This window comes from Temnothorax longispinosus, unplaced genomic scaffold, assembly GCF_030848805.1.
Source record: "Temnothorax longispinosus isolate EJ_2023e unplaced genomic scaffold, Tlon_JGU_v1 HiC_scaffold_41, whole genome shotgun sequence".
NCBI lineage: Eukaryota > Metazoa > Arthropoda > Insecta > Hymenoptera > Formicidae > Temnothorax > Temnothorax longispinosus.
In genome coordinates, this window is record NW_027270242.1 from 93,334 (window position 1) to 115,831 (window position 22,498).

Genomic DNA, 22,498 nt, shown 5'->3' on the forward strand with positions numbered 1-22,498 from the left:
CAGCAATATTTTGACTGATTCTCCGGAGAAAAAAGCTTAATAAAAAAAAGAAAAAAACAAAAAGAAAAGGAAAATAAGACACGGAAGAGAAAACCAAAAATATAAAAAAACGTCCTTACAGTTATTAATAAAGAGAGTTATTAATGAATACAGTTATTAATGAATTAGATAAAAAGTATAAACGTTTATGTTTTTTGTTTGTAAAAGAGTATAAACATTTGTTTTGTTTGTAAAAAAAATGAACATTTATGTCTTTTGTTTGTAAAATGTTATTTTTGATCAAAGAAAACATGTCAGAAATAAGTTTTTCTTCCAGAAAATAATATTTTAATAGTAGGTAATTCGGATATCTTGTCTGTCCTGTAAAATCCTGAACAACACTCGGAGAAAAAATTTGTACCAGCAACTAGAATTTTTTGCGGTTAAAACGACTAGAAATTTGTAGATAAATAGCTCCTCAACTATGTATAATATAGTTGTAATAACAACAATAAATAAATTATATAAACTACAAGAAAGTAGTGGCATATTAATGAAAAATATATTGTGTATGCAAAAAGTATGTTGTAGTAACATGAATAATATCATTGTAGTGATATCAACATAATTTTTAGAGTTGTTTAATAAAGAATAATTTCTTATTTGTTAAACTAAAGCCTAATCTACAATGTGCTCTTTGCTTCCTGTTTTTGCTCTTAACCTGTTTGCGACTATCCCGTATTTTGCAATTGCGTCGCATAACGCGATGTTTTTTGTTCTCTGTCGCCTAAGATAAAAATTGACGAACTTCAGAAGAGACAAGAAACATCACGTTAGGGCCTAAGCAGAATGGCTGTCTTGGCAGTGTTTTATGCCTTAAGGGGTAACGCCACTGTAGCGCCCCCCTAATCTTGACAATTTTTTATGGAAATATAGTGAATGGAATACAAAATCTGTTTAAAGGCCTTTATTGTACATACTTTAAAGTGTGTTACAATTTTTTTCAATTTTTTTTTACAAAATGACGGCGCCAGAGCTCAACAAAGGAAGCCGGAAGTTTTCTGCGGCCGGAAAGATTTCTCCTCCAATTTTTGACCTAGAACAAAAAACCAAAAATTTTTTAGTTTTGTATAAGATTAGCTCGGGAAAGACGTACGGAAATTAAAAAATATCATTTTTTGTAAAAATGGTGCACGTTTGAACAAAACGTTTTATTTTTGTAAAAATGGTGCACGTTTGAACAAAACGTTTTATTTTTAAAAATAAAACGTTTTGTTCAAACGTGCACCATTTTTACAAAAAATGATATTTTTTAATTTCCGTACGTCTTTCCCGAGCTAATCTTATACAAAACTAAAAAATTTTTGGTTTTTTGTTCTGGTCAAAAATTGGAGGAGAAATCTTTCCGGCCGCAGAAAACTTCCGGCTTCCTTTGCTGAGCTCTGGCGCCGTCATTTTGTAAAAAAAAAAAAATTGAAAAAAATTGTGAACACACTTTAAAGTATGTACAATAAAGGCCTTTAAACAGATTTTGTATTCCATTCACTATATTTCCATAAAAAATTGTCAAAATTAGGGGGGCGCTACAGTGGTGTTACCCCTTAAGTCTGTGTCTTATGTAACGCACAATACTGTACAGCATTGTGCGTTACATAAGACAAAGACTTAAGGCATAAAACACTGCCAAGACAGCCTTTCTGCTTAGGACCTAACGCACAATACTGTACAGTATTGATATCAATACTGTACAGTATTGTGCGTTACATAAGACGAAGACTTAAGGCATAAAACACTGCCAAGACAGCCATTCTGCTTAGGCCCTTACGCGACGGAATTGCGAAATACAAGATAGTCGCAAAGAGGTTAAGAGCAAAAAACAGAAAGCAAAGAGCACATTGTAGATCAGCCTAAAAAGACTTAAAAGTAAACATTAAGTGAAAAATCACTACATGAAAAATAAGAATTTTAACGTAAAAAAGAATTTTATAATTAATATACCTAGGCGACTATATAGCGCCTAAAAATATTTGCTTTGGTCCCGTAGGGGGTCTCCTTATATACAGGTCGGTGCGGAATTTTGAACTCAAGAGAATGTACGGGCGATGCGACGCCTAGCGGCGTCGATGCAAACTGCCGACTTTACAGTTGCCGCGCGGGCGAGTATTACTGGTGGCGTGAGCCGCCACATATATCATACAGATTTATAATCCAAAATTGATTAATATATGTGGGTGAACACACCCTGACTGGCAAACCTTAGAAGGATTGCTGGAAAAACCCTGCTGAGCGACCCTAATTATAGGAATCGATGTTGAAATTTTAAACATGCAAAAGTATACCGGCGATGCGCCGCGTAGCGGGCGCGAGCCGAACTCTCTCGCCGCGCGAGTCCGCGCTGCCGCCCGCACCGCATTGGCTTCTGGAAGTATGCTACACAACAAAAAAATATTTGTCTAAACAATAAGTCAAGGAATTGTCTAAACTTGAAAAATGTTATTGTCATATCTTGTTTTATGGAGTCTATATAACTATAATAATTATAGTTGAGGCGCTATTTAACTATCAACTAATAGTTGACAAATATTGTTTCTGTGACTATATTTTTATAGTATTCAGTACTATTTAGTTCCTATTACTTTGGAAAACTAGTTACAAGTAGTTAAACTGCAGAGTTGCCAAAAAAATAGTTGCATCAACTACTTCAATTTCTCTCAGTGAATGTAATAAAAAATGTATAAAATAAAATATATTTTCAACTTTTATAACATTTCGTTACTTCTTGAATGAATAAATCTAGTTTTTGTGTGTGACCCATAGTACCCCAGTGACAGACTCATGGTGCCCCGGGCATGGGGCACCTTGGGTCATTTCTCAAAAAATGTGTTTTAATTTTTTTCTCAAAAACTAATCAATATTTATCAAATATGCTAAATAAACTTTAAAATATATATTTTGCTTTAACTATTAAAAAAAAAAAATGAGACAAAAAATCTTATATTTAAAAGTACTTTTCAGAGTTTGAATTTTTGTGGCTCATGGTGCCCCGGTCTCCCCTATATTCGACGAACTTTTAAAATCATCGAAAATAAAGCAGTGTATAAAAAGATTTTATTTTATATGGTTGAATTATTCTTGTACGTAAAATAATATTCATATTGATTATGCAACTTATTGCGAAATACCTTCTATAATTTATATTTGCGATTTATATGTACATACAAGAATTCCTTGATTTTCCACACGTTTCTGTTCAAAGTTTCAGGCAAAATTACGCCATTTTTAGGTGCAAATTTAATAATTTTAGTTATTATCTGAATTTAATTGCTAATTTTCCTTTCTTACTTATATATACAATGAAATAAATTAACAATTATTTCAAATATTATTTTAAATATCAAATTCGAAGAATAAAATGGGAAAGTTTTATAAAGTAAGCACTCTTTATATTGTATAATATAAAATTTTCACCTTTTTACTTTCAAAAAATACAATAGGAAAATGGAATCTGCCATAAGCGTAAAAAAAATCAATACATAAATATTAAAAAGAAATTTCAATTTAAAACAAAAGTCATCTAAGAATCTAAACAAAACTGATTAAAAAATTTAAAATACTTAAAAAAACTTATATATAATATTACATACAGTATTTTGATACTAAAAATATAGTACTTTGATTCTTGCAAAATATGTATATATATATATAAACAAAACTTGAAGAGACAATTTCGATAAAAATTCTTTGTGAATTTTACAAGAATTTTTCAAGTTAATATCCTAATTAATATTAAATGTGGTCAAATGCAACGTGGTACGGAGCCAGGCGCGTTACAGGTGAGTTACGCACGTATACGTGTGTATTACGCAGTGCTGCAGAATGCAGAGAAAGAGCTGTACCAATCAATATCTACGTTATACACCATCTCTCTCCTGTTTCGGATATTCCAATATTACGTAGATAGCTATTTGATCGACCCAACTAGCCACATTTATTGGTAAGGTATATTTCACAACGTTTTAACTATAGATTTTGGTCCTATTATCAAGTGTATATGGGGCTCACAAAATTATTGATTAGCATGACATAATGTCCAAACTACGCTACCCATACAGCATGAAATCTGCAAGAAATGTGCTATAAACAATCTATAAATATTTTAATATTCCACTAGTCATTCAGAATATTCTGTAAAAGTTCTATAAATATTCCATGAAATTTTGTCTATTCGAAATATATGCACAGAATATTTTACAAATATTCTAATAAATGTAGTACATTTAAAAAATGCATAGAATGTTCTATAAATATTTTGACAAATATAGAATATTTGGAATATTTACAGAACATTTTGTTAATACTCTTAAACATTTATAGCATGTGTTATGAATATTCTGAGAAACTTTTCTAGAATTGCTATGAATATTTCGATAATAATCTGTAAACATTACGATGAACATGAAATAATCAGAATATTAATAGAATATTTTTCACATATTAGTAGAATATTTTTTAAATAATCTATAAACATTTTAGGAAAAATATTGAAAACATTCTAACTATTCTAGGAATATTTAAAGAATATTTTAGAATATTATATAAATATTCTGGAAAACATCAATAAAAAAATTTTTTTTTCTGCAATATTTATAGAATATTTCGTGATTTTCTTGAAATATCTACAATATGTTATGCATATTTCAAGAATATTTTATGAATATTCTGCAAACGTTTTGCGCCTATTCAACCCTAGGACCTCTATAACGATCGAGATAATAAGAAAACAAATATGATAAGTATCTGTCAACCGTAGAAATCAATATTAATAAAAATTTTTAGGAATAAATATAATTATTTCAATGGAGTATCTGTACAAGCAGGCATGTATCTATACAGACAGAAAGTTGCCACTGGTCTCCCGTAAAATTTGATAAAAATTTAGTATCTATGTTAATCGTCGTGATTACTGTAAGCGATTTACCACAGTCTCCCCGCTAACTTCGGACCTACCGCCAAACTTCCCGACAGCGCTGCCGGTCCGCGGCAGCCAATAGGAGAACTCGAGGACAGACCAATCCGAGGCCCTTGATTCGCGCGCAGGCAGTCGAAACGTACAGACGTATTGTTCTTTGCTTTTGTGCAGTGCTCGAGTGTTTTTTCTTGCGTTGCCGATTATTGGATAGTTAGTTAAGTACAGTCATTAGGTTCTTGTGTTGTAAACTTTTCTTGTTACTAACGTGCGCGGATATATAGCGCCGCATAATAAATAGTGCACGTGGGGGGATGCAAGAGGCTGCGGCCTCTTGCAAGGATACTGGAAAAAGGGGGGCCGCGGGTGTGTTCCCTCGTCCTTCCTCTTCCGCTAACTGCGCAAAAAATATTGCGTCTAATCGCTCTCGCACCCGTTTGCTTTCGTCCTCAAATCCGCGTTCACGCTCCTCTTCCCGTTCTAGCAAATCAAAGGATCAATCAAAGCATAAAGCCAAACCCGTAAACACGCACGTGAACCAAGCTATTAGGGACGATAATGTTATTTTCGCGAAACACGCAAGTCCCGCCATCATGAATCCGTCCATAATGAGCGGCACGAAATAACCAAAACGCAGGTAGATAATATGGAAGTGGATGAAGTAAAAGACGATCTTGTCGTTTTGCCCGATGCGCAATCTGGGACCGGGGCATCCCCCTCTAGTCCGGTAAGTGATTCAAGAAGGTAAAAGGATAGTGACTCCATTTCAGATGGGCCGGTTCTTAAAAATTCCAGAGCTGAGGTATCAGACATAAATGACGCCAAAAAAAGCTGAATTCCTCATTGCCATTGTCTACGATACGCAGGCTGATTAACTCAAGGTATGCACCTAGCGATAAGCAACCATTTATTGTTCACGTGCGATCAATTAATAATAATGCTGACAGATCTGACGGCAATACTGCCGATATGCATCCTCTCATGATTGGGCGCGCTGTCACTCAAATCTGCGGAAACGGGCTCAAAGAAGTTAAACAAATCGGTAAAGGGCACGTGCAAGTTTTTCTCAATAGCGCGGAAGCAGCCAATAAACTGATAGATGATGGCACTCTTGCCAGCTACAGGTTAAAAGTTAAAAGCATTCGTTCCTACCTATAAAACGCTTAGAACGGGCATGATTAGAGACATACCACAGCTAGTCTTTCTCTGTGGAAACGCTTATGGAATGTGTAGAATCTTCTAGTCAAATTATCGAGATGCATAGGCTCAACCGCAGGGTTAAAGACGGCGACACTTACAAATATGAGCCCTCACGGTCTGTTTGTGTTAAATTCTCAGGACAACATCTTCCAGGATGTGTCTACCTCTTTAAAGTTAAACACGTAGTTCATCCTTTTGTCCCAAAAGTTAAAATTTGTTATACATGTTACAGAGTGGGTCATATAAGCAAAGCCTGTAGAGGCAATCCTCGCTGTATCTATTGTGGTGGATCCAAGCATGACGAAGGAGTAGATTGTCCCAGCAAGGACTCAGCCAGAAAATGCATCTTGTGGAGGTGCACACTTGGCTACTTTTTTCAACTGTGAAAGAGTTGTCAATCTCAGAAAGGCCTACTCTCTAGCGGCAGCGGAAAATATCCCGTTATTTGAAACAAAAAAAAAGATCTCTCTCGATGTCAAAGGTAACGTTAGTACCGATAGCAGGTTCGACTTTCTCAACTACCCGAGATTATCAGGCCCGTCTAATAGTGGTCGTAATCTTCCTAGTCTTTATTCATCTCCGTATCACGTTCCGGTCTCGAGTCGTTTCACGGAATTAGCTAACGTTGATGAGGAGAAATCGCCTCTTTTGTACGCTGAAGCCCTTTCCAATTCTAGGAAACCAAGCTTGCAAGGCTCTCGGCCCCCTTACGTAAGATCCAACGCTAGAACCATTGCTAGTTATAAAAAAACTCAAAAATCTGTCTATCCTTTCTCTCTGGAACGCCACAATCTCTTATATGCGCCCAGCGGTAGAATAAGTGCTGATAACTCTGAATATGATCGGAATCAGATACAAGGGAACTCTCAGAATCCCCTTCTTAATAAGAACAACAGCTCAACTCCTGTCTCAGATGCCGTTGTTGACAATTACAGGATCTCTGAACAGCAAATCTTGATTGAACAGTTGGTTGCTCTGTTAGGAAAACTCGAAGGAACCTTATCATCTCTCGGTCTATTCCTGGTAGCTAATCAGTTTGTTGATCAGCCGGAAAGTCGTCCTCACTCTTTGTTCTTGCAGTACCTCGCCTCAACAATGAATGCAGAAGCTTCTACTAAAGTCCTACAGTGGAATTGTAGAGGTTTATCCGGAAAATGAAGAAAATCGTCTCATTCGTCAAGGATTATGAAATAATATGTTTACAAGAGATATTGCTCACGTCTGATAAAAGTCTTTCGATCAAGGGTTTTAATTGCATAAGATCTGATGCGGATACCGCTGGTTTAAGAGGAGTCTGTACGTTAATCAAAAACAATCTTCCCTTTACTGTGTGCAATCTGGCGAATATTGTCCACCCTTCAGTGGAACTTATTGCTATTAGAGTGCCATTCCTGGGCCAGGAGCTGTTTATATGTAATTTATATCGCCATACGCATGGTCAAGACACGCCTTCGTCTTTTTTCGAGGACTTATTTGAATGCGCAGCCCAATTCCTTGTTAGTAGAAGACTTCAATGCGCATTATACAAACTGGAATGACAAGCGCAGAGACAAGATTGGAGAGTACATCGCTTCGGCAGTAATGGAAACTAACCATGTCCTTTTAAATAACGAATTGCCCACCTACTACAATTTAGCCCAGAACTCGAGCTCTACCATTGATCTTATCGTTGCTTCACCGCAATTGGCCGTAATCAGCACTATTAACCATTGTGAAGATTTGAGAGGCAGTGATCATATTCCCATTCTTACGCATATCAACGGTACCATAGAACCAAAACGTAGGTTCGCATATAAACTTTGTTGGAAATACGGAAAGATGTCGGTAACATTGAGAGATGGCTACAGCCATCTATTGCATTAATAATATACTCTCGCGGTTCCATGAATAAATGCTAAATGGCAGGTCGTTACCGCCTAGTAACTATTGCAAGCGGATGCGCTAGTAACGCGGCGCACCGAGTTCAGATCATGCTAGCATCACGTGACAAGAAAGTGAGTGGAGGGGATGCGCAAGCACGAACGTGCAGCGATACGATCCCGGCCATTCTCGTACGTTCCTTCGGAAGTTAAACAGTTAGAGTAACGTACCTTGTTTTCTGCCATGATAATACTTTATCGTGAACACGTCCGACTTCAGCTGAAAATCTATCGCTTGTGTTGTATTAATTACTCGTGTTGTATTCATTGCCTTTGTCGTCTCTCTTGTCGTATTTATCGCTCGTGTCGTATTAATAGCTCATGTTGTAATATATGCCGTTGCTGTGAGTTTATACACGAATTCCGCAATACGCGGTCAGTGTTCGAATCACGAAGAATATTTGAACAAGCCGAAAGAAGAGAGGAAAACGACGCAAATCCTGTGCTCAGCCGAGCCTTTATGTGATAACGGGCATTCGTGCAAAATTGGCGAACGAGAGCGGCCATAATTGATTTCGTTTCTCTCATGCAACGAGAAGGAATAGTCGCCATTATCCTTATTATCTGGCTCGCTTACTGCGAATGAGTTTCCCACTTTCTGTGGATGATTTTCCGCAAATAACGGATTATCTATAAATATTTGGTGGATGGATGCTGCAGATTCCACGACCAGGTAACATTTGATTTTATTATCTCGAATATTCAGTTCTTTCGTCAGATATCTCTCTGATGAAAGTGATACTTTACAAGTGCGCACGTGCTAATTCAAATATTCGGTTACAGGAAATAACGTTATTTGCTTATGTTTGTCCTCAAAGAAGGACATTCATTATTCATTCTGATCAATACGAAAAAGAGATAAATTCTTATCTCGGGACGTAAATTCAGTGAAATAACTATTAATACGTCTGATTGATAAGCATACAAGGATTAGATTCATCGTGAATTCATATTTCTTTGAATTCGTTGTGTTCTTTGGTATATTAAAGACTCATACTTCGTTCACTTTATAAAACTCTCTCGTACATACTGTATATAACGAAGTTTATGTTAATCCGATATATTATTATTGTCTAAGATAATGCGTTGACTACTCGATTTTTTCTAAATGATCTTATAAATGATTAACGATTTATGCGAAATATGAACAGTGCGAACTCATTAACTTTTTTACTCAATTACGTTATCTAACGTTACTATTGCGATCTTTTCCGTATTTTTTGCGATTAATTATAAGGATTTATGCTACAAATATTTACTGCTTCCAGTAACGTATACGGAATAATTATTATACTACTTTCAAGGAAGAAGTTTCTCATTTTATCAAAGGACGGTTACTGGTAGACTGTGTAAGATCTATTTTATTTGTTTAAACCTTACTTATACAAAAGATGACTCGATTCCCGGGAAGGGACGTGCATTCATCGAACGAGATATTTATCAAAGTGTATCCGCAGTTTTATTTTAATTAACAATGGCTACAAATATCGCTCTCCTGAGACCGCCTCTATACGCACGCTTTTCATACATTCACTCACTCGCCCAATAAATATCCTCGCGGACACTTATCGCTCATTATGCGTCACGCCGAAGATGGTCGTCATATCAAAATGTACGCGTCTCGATAGGAATTAAGAGAATACTAATGCGATATATGGATACATTTGTATAGCGCGAGAATTATTATACTCTCCGAGGACGCGTGCCGATCACGATTCAAGTTCGTGTTAGAGACAAGTACTCATCTGCGTGCTCGGGAACCTCCTGCGCTTCCCTCGTTGGCTCTCTCGCCTGTTCCGGGGACCCTTGCCTCACGTGGCTGATAGAATGCTGGGCGGGCCGTAATGCTCCGCAGGAAGTTTGATCGCCTTATCCTGACTCGCCTCTCAATCCACAGTCAGTCTGCTCGTCGTAAGGCCCGTATTTAGAATTAAGTGTGGTCGGCTCGGAGTCCCCAGAACGAAAGAGACCAGCCTCGCTCGGTCCCATCGATCATCGGATCGCGGATCGATGGGCATGCGCAAATCACCCGCCTCCCACTTCGGGAGAATCATAGGGTGGTGGATGGTAGCGTGCTCACACTATTACATTTCACATATTACATCTTACAACTGTTAATTTATAACATTATCTATTTTAATTCCTGCATAATTCTTTCATTTATAATACTTCTCACGTTGAGATTTGATGTCCTCTGAAATCTTTGGTTTCCTTTATTCCATATTCGTTATCTTAACATGTATTAATTGTGTTTATTCTCTTTATATCATTTTATGCACTTATTATAACTGATGTGTTTGCTTCGAAGATAATCCCTTGCAGAAGTTCTACATATAGAAGAGATCACTTATTTCATTTTAATAATTGAGAATATTTAATACATTAAATATTCTTTCATACTTTATTCCTCGATTTTACTTTGAAATATTTCGTAAATGGATCTCAGTCTTAACTTATTATTTGTAATAAGATTCTGTTAAACAAAGGGAATATGTATTGAAATTACATATTGATTAGTACACTTATGTTTCTCGACCAAATGATAGAATTGATTGTTTTATGAACTCAGTAAATTCACGATTCTATTTTGTAATTTGAATATCGTTTTTCCTTCTACACCATCCTTAGCTCACGCAACATTCGGGGTGTGTACAAACTTAAACTAAATAAGTAGGAATTAATCACTCTGGGGATCCTCCTGGAGAGGGAAAGAGATAAATTAGACAAAATCAACGTTAACAACGCCGCTAAAACTTACAGGAAGGTCATTCAAGTTATCAGGGAATGCGTTGGCGTGGTGCTAGAGCCAACCAAACTCGCTCCTACTGAGACCTCGACTAGGAGTAAACACAGCCCAGCCCCTTGGTGGAACGAGGAATGCGAATCTGCTGTCAAAGCCCGCAAAGCAGCGATGGATCTCTTTAAAAAAGACCCTACCTCAGCAAACCTCAGAGAATACAAGAGACAAATTGCCGTAACCAGGAGAACTCTTAGAAGACAAAAGATTCAGGGCTGGAAAAATGTGTGCTCGCAATTTGACGATAAAACACCCATCCAACGAGTGTGGAAATTTATTAAATCTTTTAAAAGAAAAAACCAAGCTGTTCAGATCTTGGACTGCAAGCGAGAAACAGAATTGGTTCAGTCAGTCATAGACAAATTATACCCCCAGTCTTGTGCCTACAAAGAAGTATCGTTAAAAAACATGCTAAGGAAAGATCAGTTACGCACAGATCATATGCACGCTTGGATTGACGATCCTATTTCGCTCCAGGAAATTCAATCGACCTTAAGGTGTTCCAAAAAACAATCCGCTCCTGAACTTGATCAGATCGGCTATAACATCCTCCTAGCACTCCCGGACAAGTACTGGGAGAAACTCAGAGATATTTTTAACGCCTTTTTGCTGAACGGGGAATTTCCAGACACGTCACTTGTCATTTTTATACCGAAATCAGGAGGCAAAGGTGTTAGGCCAATTTCCTTTCTTGCACGCTTAAGGTTTTAGAAAAATGCCTATATAACCGGCTCAGATGGCTACTCGAATCTAACTGTATGTTATTGGACCAGCAACTTGGTTTTCGAAACACGAAGTCCTGTATAGATAGTATGGTGACATTGGTCCAATCATATTAAAGCTGGATTCTTTCAGGGTGCGTACACAGTGGCAGCGTTTTTAGACATTAACGGTGCATTTGACAATGTGCTGCCGCACCTTTTAATACAAGATTTAGAAAAGTTAAGAATTCCAACACACTTTCGCAAGTTCGTGAGCAATTTGTTAGAAAATCGCATAATTTATTATATTAAAGAAGGGAGCAAAGCTGGACCTTATTAGGCGTGTAAAGGCACCTCCCAAGGATCAATTCTAAGTCTAACTCTATTTAATTTATATATTAAGGATATCATTAAGTTAATTTATGCTGATTGCGAAATTTTACTTTACGCAGATGATGTATTTATCTATTCGACCCTCAAAGATTTGGACGAGGCGGTGCGCTCTATCAATGAGTTAATACGGAGAATAGTAAGGTTTCTTCTGAACAAGGGGCTTACTCTATCGCCAACCAAATCTCAAGCGGTTATATTTTCACGAAAGAGAAAAATGCCTCTAGTTATTCCACGAGTTGTCATATTGGGCAACCCTATCGATTATTACGAGGTTGTGAGATTTCTGAGGATTTTGCTAGGGATTCAAAACTTAATGGCAGAGCACATTTTGATAACATTATTGGAAAATGCAAAAGGACGTTAGGCATCATAGCAGCTCTCACCGGAGTGTGGTGGGGTGCTCACCCCCAGCAACTTTTAATAGCATACAAAGGTATTATACGCAGCTCCATGGATTATGGATGTCAGGTTTTTCAGTTGCAGGGCAACTATACTATCTTTCAAAAGTTGGAACGTGTTCAATACAGGGCCATCAAAATTGCGCTGGGTTACCGCCAATCAACTCCTATTAATATCCTTCTAAATGAGACCAAGGAACCGCCACTACAACTCAGGTTCAGGTACCTTACGTCTAAGCTAGTATTTAAAAATGTCGCTCAAAAGTTCAGTCCGGTCACTACCAGTCTTGATGAAGTGTGCGAGCAAACTAGACGTCGGCATAACCATGACATCGCTGTCAACACAATCCCTTCTTATAAAGTCATACTCAGCTGTCCTAGGTAAACTTCATAGAATATATAGTTCAGTAACTTTACCGGTCTTTAACCACAACTACGAACCGCTCCTTTATCATATTTAATATAAAACTTTTGATTTTCCCCCTGACATTGTTAATCTCAACGCGATTTTTATGGAATATACCGAAGACTTGAGGAAACACGCAACTACCTTTTATACTGACGGATTTAAAGGTAATCCGGGTAAACCGGTTGGTGCAGGCATCCACTCACCCGAACTCAAAATCAATATAATGCATAAATTGCCCCCAGAAACAACTATTTTCTCGGCGGAAGCTTGGGCCATCTTCCAGTCTCTAACGTGGATTTTACAATTTGAATATAATAAAGCAGTAATTTTTTCTGACGCCAAGAGCGTATTAGAAAACATTTGCTCATACAGACCGATTCAACAAAACTATATTATTCCCCGGATCAAAGAAAAAGTCTGTCAGATATTAAATAAAGGTATTGCGTTACATTTTGCTTGGATCCCCTCGGCATAAGGGGATAATTGATAATCTAAAGCCTTTCTAAAGAAGCGTTTCGAATCATACTTATTTAATCAGGGAAAAGAAAAAGGTATACACTATTATAGCCTATATCATTCTGATAGCAGTTGCCCTTAGTTCCATAAGAAACCACTGAACAGACAAAAAATTGTGTTATTTTGAACCGGTTGCGCAGCGGGCATTACAACTTAAATGATAGTTTTTTTAAAAAAAATATTGTAAATTCTAGTGCCTGCCCTTGCGGCGACCCCGCACAGGACATTAATCATATAATTTACAACTGTCAACTATATATTCGAATAAGGGATCTAGACTAATTGACTATATTAATGATTCTTTCCCTCATGCTCCCCAAGTCCCCAAGATATATATACTCTCTTATACGCTCTCCTATTCCAAAACTTATCCGCCTCCTTCTGGCCACCTGTAAATCCATGGACATTAAACTGTAATTCACCCGCGAGGGGGATCTACACGAAAACAATCACTTTATGAACGAACTTGTGAGTGCCATCCGTGGCTCAAAGACTATTGGTTAGACCTGGCCGTATTTAAGCTGCTATGCTTGAGAGCCACAATTTATTAAAAAAAAAAAAATCCGAGGCCCTTGCGAGCTAACGAAGGGGAAGCGTGACGAGACCGCGAGAGAGTCGTTGCGTAGTTGCGTAGCATGAAGGAGCGATCCGTAATCCGTACCGAGTATTGTAGACAAGCGAATATCGAATATTAATTGAAACAAATGAAGCTGGTCGGTCACGCTCCCGTAATTATTTAGCGAGTTGCTTACATTACCAAGTAATTTTTAGAAATATTTATTGCAGGTAAGTTAATGATAATTTTTTAATATTTCTAGATATAAATTCGTAAAGTCTCTAATTTGAGAGGTTATATAAGTCACAGCACACATTTAAACATAATCTATGAAAGTATACAAATTATAATCGTTATAAAATATTCGTTATGGATATAAATTTATAAAATAATTTGTTAGTGTTGGGGTGAAAGTTCATGCACGTGGGCAAGATAAAGAACAGTTTATTATAAGTTTCGACGGTACATGTGTGGATCACGAATTATCACGTGTGACCGCAGTGAGTGAGCTTTGTCTCCTCACGATCGCGAAATCCTTCGATCATCATGCGAACACGCATCGGCCGCGTGCCGCTTCAGTGTATACTTTCGCATATACACAACTTATTGAAATTATATATTTCTAACAGTTAGGTTATAAGTCGCAGCACGTGTTTAATTATTGTGTTAAAATTACATATTTTAATTATATAACATAATTAAAAATCTTGCTTAGTATATTAAAATTTTATAAATTTGTATGTTTATGTTTTTAATTTTTGTTTCAGATATTTTATAACGTAGGACTAATTAATACACATATTAATAAAATTCGGTAATGTACAATACTGTAAAAGACACGCCGATTGGCTATTTACGACTAGTGAGTTTTAAGACACGCCGATTACGGCTATTCGCGTCGAGTGGTTCGTCCTGGCCATCTTAAGAGCAGTATTGCTCGCAGGCCAATAATTAAAGAAGAAGAAGAAGAAGATTGTGAAGGCCTGGAACTGAATAATATACTGGATTTGTGTGATAGTTACTATAAGTACTAAATTTAAAAAAAAAACAAAAATGCAAAATTAAAGCAAATATAATTAATTTTATTTTACGTTTTTAAATATAATGTACTTCGATAAGATTTAATTAACAATTATTATTTTTTTTATATTACTGTTACTTTTAATTATTACTTTTTTAATATTACTTGATTAATTTTATTTTGCGTTAAAAATAATACAATTTTAAGTTTTATTTAAAAAGTTATACTTATGGTGAAACTGAGTAACACTGACATGCGGGAATCGTGGATACAATATATTTTTTTTTTCTTAATAATTTTATTTTTTTTTTCTAATCCTAGAAGAAGACAATAATTCACGTTTTCCAAGTGTAAAGTTAATTCTGACATGTTTGAAAAAAAATATTTTTGCAGAGGAAAATTTTAAAATGCGTGAGTGTATCCTGCATATCAATATTATCTCGTTTTACTTATATACTTTATATAAAAAATCTCAACACTTATCAAAATAAATACGATTTGATGTATTTTGTATTTAAAAAAATGGTAATTATGCAGTTTAGGGGAAGCACCTCCGATGACCTTGACTTTGACATATGTTGTCAAGGTCACCCTCCTGAGTGACCTTCAGAAAGTTTTAGCCGTCGCTCGTATTTTATTAAAAAGTTATTAACAAAAAAGTTTGGAAAATATAGCATATAAAACAAAAAAAAGTTTGGCGACCTCACCGATTTCAATGACCTTGATATATGTTGTCAAGGTCATGACCCCGAGTGACCTTCAGAAGGTATTAGCCGTCGCTCGCTATTCGTTAAAAAGTTATTAACAAAAAAGTTTGAAAAATATAGCATATATAGGTGCATATATAGGTTAGTTGACGCGCTTTAAACACTTAAATACTTTTAAAGCGCGTCAACTAACCTATGTAGGTTAGTGATCAACGATTTACTGCTTTAAATGTTGTGTTTTGGTAAAGCAGCGACTTTTTCGCAAAATAAAGTATTCTCTGCTTTAACAAAAAGACTTCAATTTATCAACAATTTATTGCTTTAAATGTTGTGTTTTGGTAAAGCAGCGACTTTTTTGCAAAATAAAGTATTCTCTGCTTTAACAAAAAGACTTCAATTTATCAACAATTTACTGCTTTAAATGTTGTGTTTTGGTAAAACAGCGACTTTCTCGCGAAATAAAGTATTCTCTGCTTTAAATAAAAACGTAATATTAGTCGTTTATGCCTCCCAGTACTTAAAATAACTGCTATATTTTCGAAACTTTTTTTGTTTATAACTTTTTAATAAAAAACGAGCGACGGCTAAAACCTTCTGAAGGTCACTCAGGAGGGTGACCTTGACAACATATGTCAAGGTCAAGGTCATTGGAGGTGCTTCCCCTAAACTGCATAATTACCTTTGAATATGAACAATTCCGCTTTAAATCTATATATACAGGGTGTATCATTTTAAGTGATTCAGCTGAATATCTCTTAAAGTAAAAGAGATTGGAAAAATTGTTTCAGACAAAAGTTGTTTGGTTCGAAGGGGGACATAAGATGGTGTCATTGATTTGACCTTGGGTGGCATCGTTAAGGACAGGTCAAGGACACCTTCAGTTTCTTAAATAGAAACCCCTATTTTTTATTACATATTCTTATAGCTTATGTCGAGAACTTTCCAAAACACTATAATTAAGTATTTTTTTATTAAGTACTTTTCGAGTTATAAGGCTTGAAAGTTACAGTATTGTGACATAATATTTTGTTAAGTATTTATAATTCAAATTTTTTACTTTTTATTTTTGCAAACAATACAAATCAATTAATGTAAAGAAAACACAATTTTCTTAAAGAAAAACTTGTTGTGTAACTGTTTATTGCATATTCATTATTTTCTTAGCCTCTCACGATTCGGGGTGCTTTTTCAATAACTGTCAATAACGCAATAAAAAATCGGTACTCTTCTTTCATGGTATACGCTAAATTTAAGTCTTTGTCGAAAGTAATTCAATATGTACAATATGTACCAAGTGGTGAATAGACATTCTGTAAGAATGAAACTTAATGCATGAATATGAATGCCTACAGAAATTACACAGCGCGCAATAGTTTATTCCAGGTATTTTAGACATTGTTCTTAACAATGGTACAAGAATTACACTCATTATAAATGGCATTAAAATTGTTCTTCTGCAGCTTTGTAGATTAGTGCGCTATCTACTGTGCCACATTACGCTCTTACACAACAAGTTTTTCTGTAAGAAAATTTTGTGTTTTTAAATTAATTGATTCATATTGTTTGCAAAAATAAAAAGTAAGGAATTTGAATTATAAATACTTAACAAAATATTATGTCACAATACTGTAACTTTCAAGCCTTATAACTCGAAAAGTACTTAATGAAAAAATACTTAATTATAGTGTTTTGGAAAGCCCTTGACATAAGCTATAAGAATATGCAATAAAAAATAGGGAATTTCATTTAAGAAATTAAAGGTGTCCTTGACCTGTCCTTAACGATGCCACTCAAGGTCAAACCAATGACATCATCTTATGTCCCCCTTCGAACCAAACAACTTTTGTCTGAAACAATTTTTCCAATCTCTTTTACTTTAAGAGATATTCAGCTGAATCACTTAAAATGATACACCCTGTATAAAAATGAATGTATGTATGTATGTATGTATGTCCTTTATACACTCTTGAACTATTCGACCGAATTTTTACCAAAAGTATATAAAATAGGGGTAGAATTTTCCGGGGAGTGTTATAGAGTGTATAGTTTTTCGTTACCGATCTTCTTGGGAACCGGTATCCGAAATCTTTTCAATTTTTCGGGAAATAATTGACTGAATCTTAAAGAATTGTATATAAAACAGGGGTAGAATTTCCCGGGGAGTGTTATAAACTGTACAGTTTTTTGTTACCGATCTTTTTGAGAACCGGTTTTTCTAATTCTTTCAATGTTTCGGGAAATAATTGACCGAATCTCAAAGAATTGTATATGAAGTGAGGGTAGAATTTTTCGGGGATTGCCATGATGTGTATAATTTTTCGTTACCAATCTTTTTGGAAATCGGTATCAGAAATTTTTTCAATTTTTCGGGAATTAATTGACCGAATCACAAAGAATTATATATGAAGTAGGGGTAGAATTTTACGGGGAGCCATGATGTGTACAGTTTTTGTTACCGATCTTTTTGGAAACCGGTTTTTTTAATTTTTTTAATTTTTCGGGAAATAATTGATGATTGAATCTCAAAGAATTATACATGAAGTAGGGACAGAATTTCCTGGGGAGTGTTATAAAGTGTACTATTTTTTGTTACCGATCTTTTTGGAAACCGGTTCCAAATGACCGAATTTCAAAGAATTGTATATAAAAACAGGGAGGGAAGGAAAGAGGGAGAGAGGGAGAGAGAGAGAGAGAGGGAGGGAGAGGGAGAGAGGAGTAGAAGGATAGAGGAAGAGAGGAAGAGAGGAAAAGAGAGAGAGAGAAAGAGAGAGAGAGGGGGGAGAGAGAGAGAGAGAGAGAGAGAGGGAGAGAGAGAGAGAGAGAGAGAGAGAGAGAGAGAGAGAGAGAGAGAGAGAGAGAGAGAGAGAGAGACTATTTGCGTGTTTTACTACACATGTTCTCCGGGGCGAAACCCGGCGGGGCATGCTAGTGTTTTATAAATATTCTCGAATTATTTACAAATGTTTGTAAATATTCCCAAATATATATATTAAGAAAAATGTCTATATTCCAAGATAGTTTTAATAAATTCACAAATATTCACAAATATCCTATAATTGTTTTATAAATGTATACAGAATATATGCGATACCCCACTTTTAATGTTCCTAAAATAATCTATAAATGTTCTATAAATATATTTTGCATATATAAAAAAATCATGGATTATGCGGAAATATTTATAAAACATTTGTAGATTATTCGAGAATATTTACAGAAATTTCTAAGGACATTCAAAGCGGGACATTACACGTTCTTTGCACATTTATAGATCATTCATAGAAAATTCATGAATATTCTAAAGAATATTTATAGAACATTCATGGAATATTTCATGCTGTATGGGTATAGGTCTAAAAAATAAACGCGTAAAAGTAAAATTTATACATGTTTAATTTTACTTTTACGCGTTTATTTTTTAGACCTATAATAGTTTACAGTTGGAAATAATGTCGAGGCCCGGGACACCTCAGAGCCGTGTGGTGGTAGAAGTTCGACTATTCCAATATTGTTTGTTTAAAATGGTACACGCAAAAATCCAGTTATTCAAAAAAGATTACTAGTTATCTTTATCCTTAACTATTATTCTTAATGCTAATGCATTAAGCTTAAGTCTAAATGCTAAAGAAATTAATATAACAAGAATAACTTTGTTGGATTTTTTGTAGATATCAGTCCAATATCGTAGAGACGTTACAACGTCTTTAACAATAAAAAGGTAATATTCTTTTGATTCGCATAAAATTCACGATTTAAGAACTTTTTAGGCTGTTAGAAATCTAAGATCAATGATGCTGGGCTGTCCTTTCTCGTCAATTGCGAATCAGTATCCGCGCATACTGATTCGCATATCTTAATTAATTTTTAATTAATTATTTATTGATGAGAAACTCGCAAACAGTAAAGGATTTTTCTATTTATTTTAAATTGCTCTACCTACTCACACAAAAAAATGACATGGCCATTACTGGACACCCTGCATAATTAATTTTGCTTCCTCATAGAAAAAGCTTTGTTTTCGTAAAAAAAAAAATTTTTTTTGTTTTTCTGAATGTGTTCAGAATGTTTTTTATGTCTCAACAACTTTCATTATTTTAATTTTTATTATTAGATAACAATTTTTTATATCTTCCTAACTTTTTTTTATATTTATTTTCCTTTTTTATGATATCTGTATATATTATATAGAAGCAATCAATGTGTGAAGTGTCTCCTGCATATTTAATTAAATTAAAATATTAAATTTGATAAACACGTTTATTTCAGTGTGAGTTGCAACATTGTAGAATAGATTAGAGAATTAGATATATTAGAGAAAATTATTCTTTAGAGAAAAATATTCTTTATAATTTGATTTAGATTTCTGCAAACAAAACTCCTGTTGTAAAAAATTCTGCTGATCTCTGCTAGTAACAATTTCTTCAGTTTAAAATTTTAAATCCGAAAAAAATTATATATATATACAAGTGTTATAATATAAAATATAAACAATCAGATTATAACACGTTGGACTGCCGATACGCAAGTTTTGCTAATTTAAAGTTAGGTATATCTATAATCACAATACATATTCAACACATCAACTTTATTACGTAGCTCTTTTTATCGTCGTCGATAAATGAAAAAATTCTCAATTTCATGGCGGTCATGGTCGTGACACTCGATTAAAGCAACGTCGCATATAATGCGATGAATTATTATCGTTTCTTTTGGGTGGAGGCTATATCTGTTACTTGCTAACATTTAATCTCTCAGCTATAATCAACAAATAAACTTCTTTCTTAATTATTAAAAACCAAAATATAAATAAATTGCGGATAATGCATAATTAAAATGATTATAACACTAAGTTATTAATTTTAACAATATGTAAAATGACAAAATTATAAATTAACAGCAGAAGATTTTATCAATTATTATTTGTTTGACATTTTATTAATCTTGTTTCTTCTATTTTTTTTTAAATAAAAATTATGCAATTAAAAACTTTTTTTGAAAAGCAACCATGTGTTTACTTTACATCAATCAATTCATCTCATTATTCTGTACATAAAAATATTAAGATACGATTATAAAAAAATTAATAGTTTATGTTTATGAGATATGTTATATTTTATGTCAAAATATGCCAAAATAAAGTATAAAATATACAAACTATTGATTTTTTTATAACTCTACTTTAATACTTTTATATGCAATATAACTTAAAAAATCATATTATAATATATAAAAAATCATATAATTCCATTTTAAAAATAATTTTAAAAATAACAATGACCTTCATGTTATCTTTAAAAAATCAATTTTTTGAAAAATGAGTTTACTTGTTTATTATTTGTTTTCCTCCAGATCATACAACTTTTGTCTAAAATATTTTTGTCTAAAATTGAAAACAAAAATATTTTGCTTCTTCATAGAGAAAGCTTTGTTTTCATGAAAAAAATCTTTTTGGAGTTACCGCTGCCAATGTATTTAGAGTGTTCTATCTAAAACGTCAAAAGATACACTTTTTAAAAAATGTCTGTCTCTCTCTCTCTCTCTCTCTCTCTCTCTCTGTGTGTGTGTGTGTGTGTGTGTGTGTGTGTGTGTGTGTGGTGGTGGGTGTATCTTTTATAAAAATTTGAATTTTTTGAGAAATGTCTGTGGTAGTTCTATCTTTCGCAAATTTTGAGATATCGAGCTATTTCTAATTCTATTATCTTCTTCGGTCTTTTCTACCTCTATTTCATATATAATTCTTTAAAATTTGCTTAATTAGATCCAGTTTTATAAGACTTTTATGTATGTACGAATTCCCTGAAATTTCAAATGTTTGTGACTCAAGAACTAATCAACCAAATCTTAAAGAATTATATATGAAATAGGGGTAGAAAAGACTGAAGAATAAGGAAGTTATATAAAAAAAAAGTGTGCAAATTAGGAACTTGCACATTGTTTTATCAACATCTTATTTCACTTATAAAGCTTCTTCTATGGGAAAGTCAAACTAATAATAACTAATAATTATGCAACAAATAAAATACAGGCTTTTTCATAAGAGGAGTTTTGTGAGCGAAGTAAAATGTTGATGAAACAATGTGATGGTGAGAAAGCAACTGTGAAAATTCCTAATTTGCACTTTTATATATTACTAATTGTGTAACCGTTTAAAATAAAACATCCTGGTGTATAATATACATATTATATATGTGGTATATAATGTGTATTTTATATTATATATAAAATATAATTATATATAAAATATAATGTATAATATATATCGCGCATGATTTAAAAAATTCACAAAATATGTTTAATAATAGAGATTTAAACAGTTCACAAGAATAAATAAAAATTTGCGAAAGTAGAAGCGTAATTTTAACGAAAATACTTCGATAAAAGATTACGAAATCCAAGTGATGCAATTCATGAAATTCACGCGTCAAATGATAACTATGATAATTGAAGATAAAAAAGAACGCGTGTCATATCTTGGTGGGGTAGAAAATGTTTCTCAAGTATATGAATAGTTGAGTCGTCGTGTCGTGACCAGTCTTCACTCGACTACTCGACATCGGGTATGTTTTTACTATTGTGATTCTTCGTGAAGTAAGAAATTCGGAAGAAAGAAGAATTAAAAAAGGTTTGAACACGCCCTGTCGTTCATTATAATCCACACATATTTACAAAAATATCAATTTCCTATGAAAAAGTAATTTCATAAATAAGTATCTGATTTAAAAAAACGGATTGTGTTACTTGCGCTCTCTCTTTCTCTCTCTCTCTCTCTCTCTCTCTCTCTCTCTCTCATATTAAAATTAAATTTTCCGCAAAGGACCCCGCACAAAATCAATGGAAAAGTGGCCCCAGTCAAATTGGCTGAAGTTTTAGTATGATAAAGTTCAGACTGTCCTGATCAAAAGTCTCAATGGCTGCAAGTTCAGAAAATGCCCAGTT

The 22,498-nt window shown here is 34.2% G+C and overlaps 2 protein-coding genes across 4 annotated transcripts in view; one reads left to right on the forward strand and one right to left on the reverse strand.

Moving 5' to 3' along the window:
* The window catches only part of Rtnl1 (reticulon), a 76,031-nt gene that overhangs the window by 41,866 nt on the left and 11,667 nt on the right, over window positions 1-22,498 (reverse strand). The window lies entirely within an intron of this gene.
* Window positions 22,099-22,498, forward strand: part of Lace (serine palmitoyltransferase long chain base subunit) — a 45,412-nt gene continuing 45,012 nt past the window's right edge. The window contains exon 1 of the mRNA XM_071797037.1: window positions 22,099-22,184. The gene's annotated coding sequence lies outside the window, so the exon portion shown is untranslated. The remainder of the gene's footprint in view (window positions 22,185-22,498) is intronic.